The sequence below is a fragment of the Pezoporus flaviventris genome, unplaced genomic scaffold (genome assembly GCF_033815535.1).
Source record: "Pezoporus flaviventris isolate CSIRO_AGI_PZ_B2104156 unplaced genomic scaffold, CSIRO_AGI_Pfla_v1 ptg000013l, whole genome shotgun sequence".
Taxonomy (NCBI): domain Eukaryota; kingdom Metazoa; phylum Chordata; class Aves; order Psittaciformes; family Psittacidae; genus Pezoporus; species Pezoporus flaviventris.
In genome coordinates this window covers 31,108,880-31,117,121 of record NW_026892561.1, presented here as the reverse complement: position 1 = coordinate 31,117,121, position 8,242 = coordinate 31,108,880, and positions in this window count along the sequence as shown.

Sequence of the window (8,242 nt, the reverse complement as noted above, 5' to 3'; positions counted from 1 at the left end):
CTCACTTGGAGTATTGTGTGCAGTTCTGGTGTCCTCAACATAAAAAGGACATGGAACTGTTGGAACAAGTCCGGAGGAGGGCCACGAGGATGATCAGGGGACTGGAGCACCTCCCCTAGGAAGACAGGCTGAGAAAGTTGGCGCTGTTCAGCCTGGAGAAGAGAAGGCTCTGAAGGGGGGCTATAGGGATGCTGGGGAGGGAGTCTTCATTAGGGACTGTAGTGACAGGACAAGGGGTAACGGGTTCAAACTTATTTCCAATCTAAACTTCCCCTGTTTAAGAAGGAAATTCTTTTCTGTTAGGGTGGTGAGGCACTGGAATGGGTTGCCCAGGGACGTTGTGAATGCTCCATCCCTGGCAGTGTTCAAGACCATGTTGGACGAGGCCTTGGGTGATATGGTTTAGTGTGAGGTGTCCCTGCCCATGGCAGGGGGGTTGGAACTAGATGATCTTAAGGTCCTTTCCGACCCTAACTATTCTATGATTCTATTTCTTTAGTTATACTTTACTAGCATGAAGTACGTACTTACCCTGGGCAAGGGACAAGAGAATGGTGGTGGAGAATTAAATATGGGAATAAAATCCCATCTCTTCATGACAATTTCCTGTTTATACTAGTAAATGCTAACTTTTATATTTATGATAAGTAAAAATGAGAAATAAAGTCATATTTTACATTATCATGATAGTCTAAATTGCAAATTATGTATTTGAAGACTAACTTCTTTCAGTGATGAGAATAAGGATTCTCTGCTTTAAGAAATGTAAATATACACTGATTTTCTAAGGTGCTAAGCAATCTACACTAAATGTTATGCCAGCAGGACAGCAAGAGCAGAAAGAATAATTCACATTGTCTTGGTGGCTGAAACCTTCAAAAAGAAGCAAAACAAAATCATTTTTCTCATCATGATGTATAAAAATTCTTCAAGCTGAATCATGAGTTATCTTCTACTAGAAATGTCTTCAGACTTTAAAAAGAAGTTTATGCCTAAAAATTAAAGTTTTAATATAAGGTTAAAAAAAAAAATATCAAGATGACTTAGCTTAACACTGGCAAAAGCAAGTTATACTCTTTTTAAATAACATATACACTTTTATTTTGCTAGTTAAGTACAAACTGGGATCCATTTTTACAGCTGGCTTTCAATCAATCCAAAGTGGCACATTTTATTCCAAAATAATTTTGTGTTCAAAGAAGCTCACTTAGCTTAGAATGGAGTTTCAGTATATACATTCAATATCTCATCACACACTCTAGGTCACAGCTCTCTTCCAAGCAGTTTACAAAACCTCTTTAGAATGATAAAGGGAATTGCCATTTTCTTACGCCCCTGTAGTACATCATATACACATATAAAATGAGTTCACCTACCCAGGCGCTTAAGCATTTACGCCAGTAGAACTACCAGCAGTGTATCTAGGTAGCTGCACCCAAATTATTCACTTAGAAAGAACGAAATGCCCAACTATCTCCCTGCTACATACACACATACCAAAAATAAATAAAAACCCCTACACTATTCAAGGATAGGGAGAAGTGATTTCCTGACCCTAACCAGTAACAGCATGCAATGGGTACAGTGCAAATATTTATGTGGGAAGCAGTTACTCAATAGCCTTTAACCCTCTTCCCTTAGGTATAAGATAAGCCTCAGGTATTTATAGACTTTATCTAATTTCCTGTCCCTAGACTCTCCTGCTGTTACACAGTGTCTTGCAAGAACTTAAATTCCATCTTAAGGGCATTTATCTTCTTTGTGCTTACAAGGTGTTCAGAAAAACACACAACTTCTTCCTCAAATAAGGAAAAAGCCCCACTTTTAGTAGCTAACACAACTGTAGTTGTCATAGTCATAAGTTCAATCATATAATCAGCTTCTAGCTGAAGCAATTCTCTTTTTATCTACCCCAAATATTTAAGTAGAGATTCATAATCTTTCTTCTGACCTTTATTAATTTTGAACAAACCAAACCCTTTATCTCTCTTCACTAAAAGATTAATCAGCTCCCTTGACCTTAACTGCACTACTCTGGTTCCATTCCCTTTCAAGGCAGTCTTTCTGAACAGAGGTAGTCAGAACCATGCATCCACTTTTCCAAGTCAACCTACCACTGTCCATTATAAATTATAAAATACTTCCCTGACTCTAAAAGCACTGAGGATACTTCATCTACTCTGTTTCAGGAGAATAATCTTGGGATGCTTTCTCATGGCTTTCACTGGTGCCCACAGTCATTCTTCAATCAGAATATACCCAAGATGTTCTCCGTGTAACCAATCTGTCTAGACTCACTGAGATATGAAAAAATAATCTGCCTCTCTTCCAGCATGGGACTCTCAAAATATTATCTTCACATCTAGTGGTGGTCAGGCTGCTTAGAAGTATTACTCTGTAGTAAAGACAAAGAATAGCTAGTTACCACATGCATACCACTTCAAGAAAGTATTAGGGCAATGATTTCCCAAGACAGGCACCACAGTTTCATTTTTTATTTTCAATAGACACAGTATTTAAGCCTTGATTAAGTAAACCCAAACAAGTTGGCATACTGTAAGCACACATTTAACCACAAAGAGAGGAGGTGCCAAAACATCTTCAGAGCTGGGTCTGTGCATCTGACCTACAAGGGTGCTTAAGGTAAAAACATTTTTTTCTATTCCTTCTGACACCATTTTCCTCTCACTTTCCTCTTTTTCCATACCATACTCCTTTGGTTAACTTGTCTCAATTACAAAACATAATTTTAAAATAAACTAATTCAGCAGAATTGCTGCCATCTCCTTCAAATAACCTCTGAAGCAAAAGATTAGGTAAGTTGTTCTCACACAGCCAATTTGCCCTGTTCTCCATTGCTTTTAGCCTAGCACCAGCATGTAATGATAGCCAAGGATTAGGAAGAGGTACAGTGTATGACCACACTGCAACTTGAAGTCAAAGGTCATTCTTTTTTCCACCAACACTTTACATCAAGGGAATTATTATTATTAAATGTGATACTGCAAGTTATACTACTTTTGTGGGATTTCTCTGTGACCACTGTCCAAACAGTCTTCATCACTGAAATAAAATATGACTTCTTCCCCTTACAGAGGCAGATTGGTCTATAAAGAAGTGACATAATCCAACTTTGGACAAAAGAAACCTGGTTTCTACTTAGATTATGCCAGTGATCTTTGTCAAAACTCTTTCCTTCCTTATTCTGTGAGTCACACTGTTTTAAACTCCAAGCTCTTTCACCTTAATTTGCCTTGTATCATAGAATCATAGAATCATGAAATAGTTAGGGTTGGAAAGGACCTTAAGATCATCTAGTTCCAACCCCCCTGCCATGGGCAGGGACACCTCACACTAAACCATCTCATCCAAGGCCTCGTCCAACCTGGTCTTGAACACTGCCAGGGATGGAGCATTCACAACCTCCCTGGGCAACCCATTCCAGTGCCTCACCACCCTAACAGGAAAGAATTTCCTCCTTATATCCAATCTAAACTTCCCCTGTTTAAGTTTGAACCCGTTACCCCTTGTCCTGTCACTACAGTCCCTAATGAAGAGTCCCACCCCAGCATCCCTATAGGCCCCCTTCAGATACTGGAAGGCTGCTATGAGATCTCCACGCAGCCTTCTCTTCTCCAGGCTGAACAGCCCCAACTTCCTCAGCCTGTCTTCATACAGGAGGTGCTCCAGTCCCCTGATCGTCCTCGTGGCCCTCCTCAGGACTTGTTCCAACAGTTCCATGTCCTTTTTATGTTGAGGACACCAGAACTGCACACAATACTCCAGGTGAGGTCTCTTCACAAATGAAGGGCATGAACTGACAACTATTACAATACAATAAATAACCCTATTTCTGGAATAAGTTTGAAATAGAGACCACCTAAGAATAATGTTTCATAAAGATTAAGTACTCCCACTGTATTCTTGAAATAGGACAGTTGCTAAAGATGAAATTTTGTTCAAGCTCTTGATCTTTAGAAAAAAAAAGATGAAGCTCAGAAATTCTATCTGTGACATAAATAAAAGCTATTTAACCATATGGGATTGTGGGTAAGACACACACCACCCTTCACCACCACCCCCCCCCCCTTCACTTTTTCCTTCCCATTTCTCTCTTTGCACAAGGGAGCTACTACATTATTCAGCAGCCCCAGAAGCCTTCATCTGGAACAGAGCAGACATCTCAACCAGTATCATCTTGGAGGAGGACATATGCGATGTCACTGCTTGAAGCCAGGAGAGGAAGGGCACACAGGCAGTAGCAACAGGTGGCCACAAGATGTCCAAATAATATCGCAGTCCACACTGCAGCACAGAGCTGCAGGGAACTGCAGGTCAGTTCCACCTGGCACCTCTGCAAGTACTGCAGTGAGGAACAAGCAATTTAAGATACCTTAGCGTCTTCCCACTCCAGGAAGAAAACCTGCAGGAAACAGTTTAATGAGATAGTAAAGATTTTCACCTTCCAACCATTTGCTACAAACTATGACTATTCTCTCCCAGCATTTGCTTCTCTGATTTTCTTCTGGCAGTATAATCCATGCAGAAAATTAGCTGAGCCCTTTAGCTGAAAGATACTGACTTATTTTACCTCAACTCTAAAATATTTGGAGGATACCGTCTAGCTTTTGAATGTTAAGTGATTTGCCTTTGCTCACATTAAAATATTTCTCATTCTAAAGACTATACAGCACTCTAAAATATGAGACTCATTGGCTTGCAAATTTCTCTTTAATGCTTGGAAAATGTTATTATTATTAGAGTAATGTAGCTGAAATCAGGGCCTCATTGTGTGTATTCCTTAAATAATGAACAGGAGACTAAGGTACAGAGAAATTAAGCACATTGGTTGAGGTCAAACAAAGGTTAGGATCACTAGAACTATAGCAGCTGTTTGAGACCAGGCCACCCTTCTCTGACAGTCCTTGCCATGGTGCCAAAACTGCACTGAAACCAGAGACAGAACAACTGATCCACCACTCTTAAGAAAAAGGGACCACTTATGCCAGCCATAAGCAGAAATGAGAAAAATAAGACAAATGCAGTGCCATGCTGATGGCAATTCTAGCTTAGGCATTGAATACTGCAGCACAAAGGAGGGATTCTTCACAACAAGCAAACTGGCCCTCTAACAACAGTGATTAATGGAAAAAGGAAACTGAATCCTCTCTGCACCCACAAATGATACCGGATTTGATTTTTCTTTTCAACTTAAGAGTTACCTATTGAGTGATGTTCTACACATTGAGAAAAAGTTGATAAAGCTTGGATAAGCAGTTAAATAGTGTTGTTGCAAACCAAGTAGTTCTATTAGCTACAGACATACCAAGACTACGTTTAAACTAGGAAGCAATTGTGAGGTTGTGAAGAAGAAGTTATACTCGTGCTAAAGCCGGTGCAGACTTCCCTACGCAACAACACTGTCCTACAGAAATTGGCTTCCAATTCTGGAAATCATTTAATAGTGACAAAGACAGCTCTCAAGAATCACATTCCTCACACTTTTTGTGAGGAAAACTTATTTTAATACATAATTACAGAATTTCAAACGTTGTCTTTCTAGTTTTCAAGTTACATTCTCCATAGCATGAATTTTTTTGTCCAACTTTGAGTTCTTTCAGCGAGATGCATCAGCAGAAAAGCAGCCTCTTATTACAGAAAGACAGAGAATTTTACGTACATCGCCTGTGAGAGATGTAGATTGTATGCTCACTTTGGACTCTAATAGCTCAGGGATAAAATTCATACAAAATTATCTCTTTGGTTTCTAGTGCTAATTCAGCCACAAAACCCTGAGATATGCAGCAGCTTTTACAACTCCTTTGCTTCATGAGAAGGAGATATTTCAGCAAAGCAGCCACAGTCTTGCAACTGATCCTAAACATAACCACCCAAACCATGTAAAATTCCCACACATTAAACTACGTTAATGCACTCTAGTCTACAATATGCTCACTGGATAGACGCTACCAACAGTAAAGTAAAAGGCAACTAGAAGTGAAGCAATGTCATCCTAAAAACTAGTGTGTACAGTATATAACAAAAAATCTTAACCAGTTTTCAGTGTGTTGAGTAGCCACACATTCATGAAGCCAGATGGAAACGTCTTTAGACATTATTTAAAGGTATAACTAACTTGTAATCCTCATTTCTTGACCTCCCCCTAAAAAACAAAAGGCAACAAAACAAAACCAACCAAAAAAACCCCAAGACTAACACCACTTTGGACAGTTTTCAGAGGTCAAGAAAACAAATGTAAAATGTTTTTCATTCATTTCTACCACATTGTTCTCTTCCAAATAGCTTTTTAGAAATACAGAAGTGGTAAGTAGCTTTGCCTGCAAGGCCCACAGGTAGCAGAAGGTACAAGTTTTGAATTAGCTTTTCAGAAGTCAGAAAACCCACAAAGCTGCCAACTCTTAAAATTTAGTTCCAGGTACTAGATTCAGAGAGACAAACATTGTAGAGATGAACAGAAGCAACAGTAATTTGCAGCTGGGACGTTCCCTAGTAAAATCCATTTACTTAAGGCATTTCTGATTATGAACTTTTCCACTTGTTCATACAGTTAGGCTTAAAGGACAGTGACTAATAGCTTAGAGAAGAACTGAAATTGGAGCTCTCAGGCTGAACACAAGAAAGCAAGCCCAGTGACTGTTGCTATGAAAATAAATGGCAGCGTGTAGGTGTAACTTGTACAAATGAACTCCATCCATTTTAAACAGCCTCAAAGGCTACAGGAGCATAAGAGTCTGGGAAAATAAAGTCTGCGCTGAAAGTTACGGCCCTGAGCTAAGACTGTGGTGGTCTTGCACAGGATGGCTGTGAGCAGAGCACACAAGTGTATTCTCTAGTCATTCTGCCCTCAACCCCTGACCCAGCAACTACAGGGGCTTGCTCTAAACCCAAGAGTCAAATTCACAGCCTGTAGAGATAAAGAATGATTTTGTACCAAAATCATTACGCAAACAGGAAGGTTTGTACCTGATTCTTCTTGCATTTTAGAATTGCAGTGTACATGGTATGAAGCAAAATGTGGTAGCTACTAACTGACTGTTTTGAGAATTGGGTAAACAAATCAGTGTCAGCTCAGCCTGGGGGAGGGGGGGTGGGGGGTGGCTGTTGGTTTCTTCCCCCAGTAAAGATAGCACAAGAACAGCAAGCATGTCCCACTGGGCTCAGTGTCCTCACTGAGGAAGCAGCAGTACAAGGTTACACGTCCCTCTTGACACCTCAGTAAATAAGAATTGGCCAAATGACAGTTTTGATCTCTGATTATTCCAGTGCATCAGCCTCGCTGTTTAATTTGTGTCTAACAGACATGATTACAACAGGGTTGTTTTTTTTTTGGCACCTCAGCCCTATTTTTCTTATGCATTACTCTATTAATTCAAGTTACTTCCTTGGCAGAGAATTACAGATCATTATTGCATGTTCATGAGAAAAAGCTCCAGATAGAAAGAGGTCAACAGGTTGAACTTCACTTACTTTGGCATCACCAGCAGTTGCTACTGCTTGTACTTCATGATTAAAAAGAGTCTCTCCTGATGCTGGAAGGAAACAAAATAAAAACAAAAACATACTCAGCTTTTATGTCTTGATAATGCAGACATTTGTCTTCTCTTTGAAAAGAACAGCTCCGTACTTATTCAGGTATTTCTGATAGAAAATACCAACTTGCACAAGGCTTTACTGTTAAATGTGTGTTTTGGTTTTTACATTTAAAATCATGTTAAAAATGCAGGTAAAATTCAGCTCTAATTATGTTTTCCTCTGCCCCTTAAACTTGGTAATTATTATTGAATAGAAACAGACAGGGGTTTTTTTCTCCTATTACCTGCAGCAGCCAAGGCTCTTTGTTACGCTTCAGAGAAACTGGCATTAAATTTGAGTTTGATAAGAATCCAGTCAGTAGCATGGCTGCCTGAATACTAGTGCTGATGGTTAAATGATCAGTTGGTATACAACTTATCACAGGCATGGGAATTTTACTTAGATGTAGCTATTGCAGAGACTGCCTAATTCAGAGGAAGATTACAGCTAGGATTGAGTTTTGTTTAACCTTAACCTTCCTAGGCAATATTTATCTCATTACATCCTTGTTAGGAATTTCTGATCTCCCATTCCAAACCACTTAAGAGAAGTCTGTTTATCACTCATTAAACAGATGTAGAAAACCACACAAAATTTTTAACACCACAAGGCTATGCAAACAGCAGTGAAAAACAGTTACCATATTTTC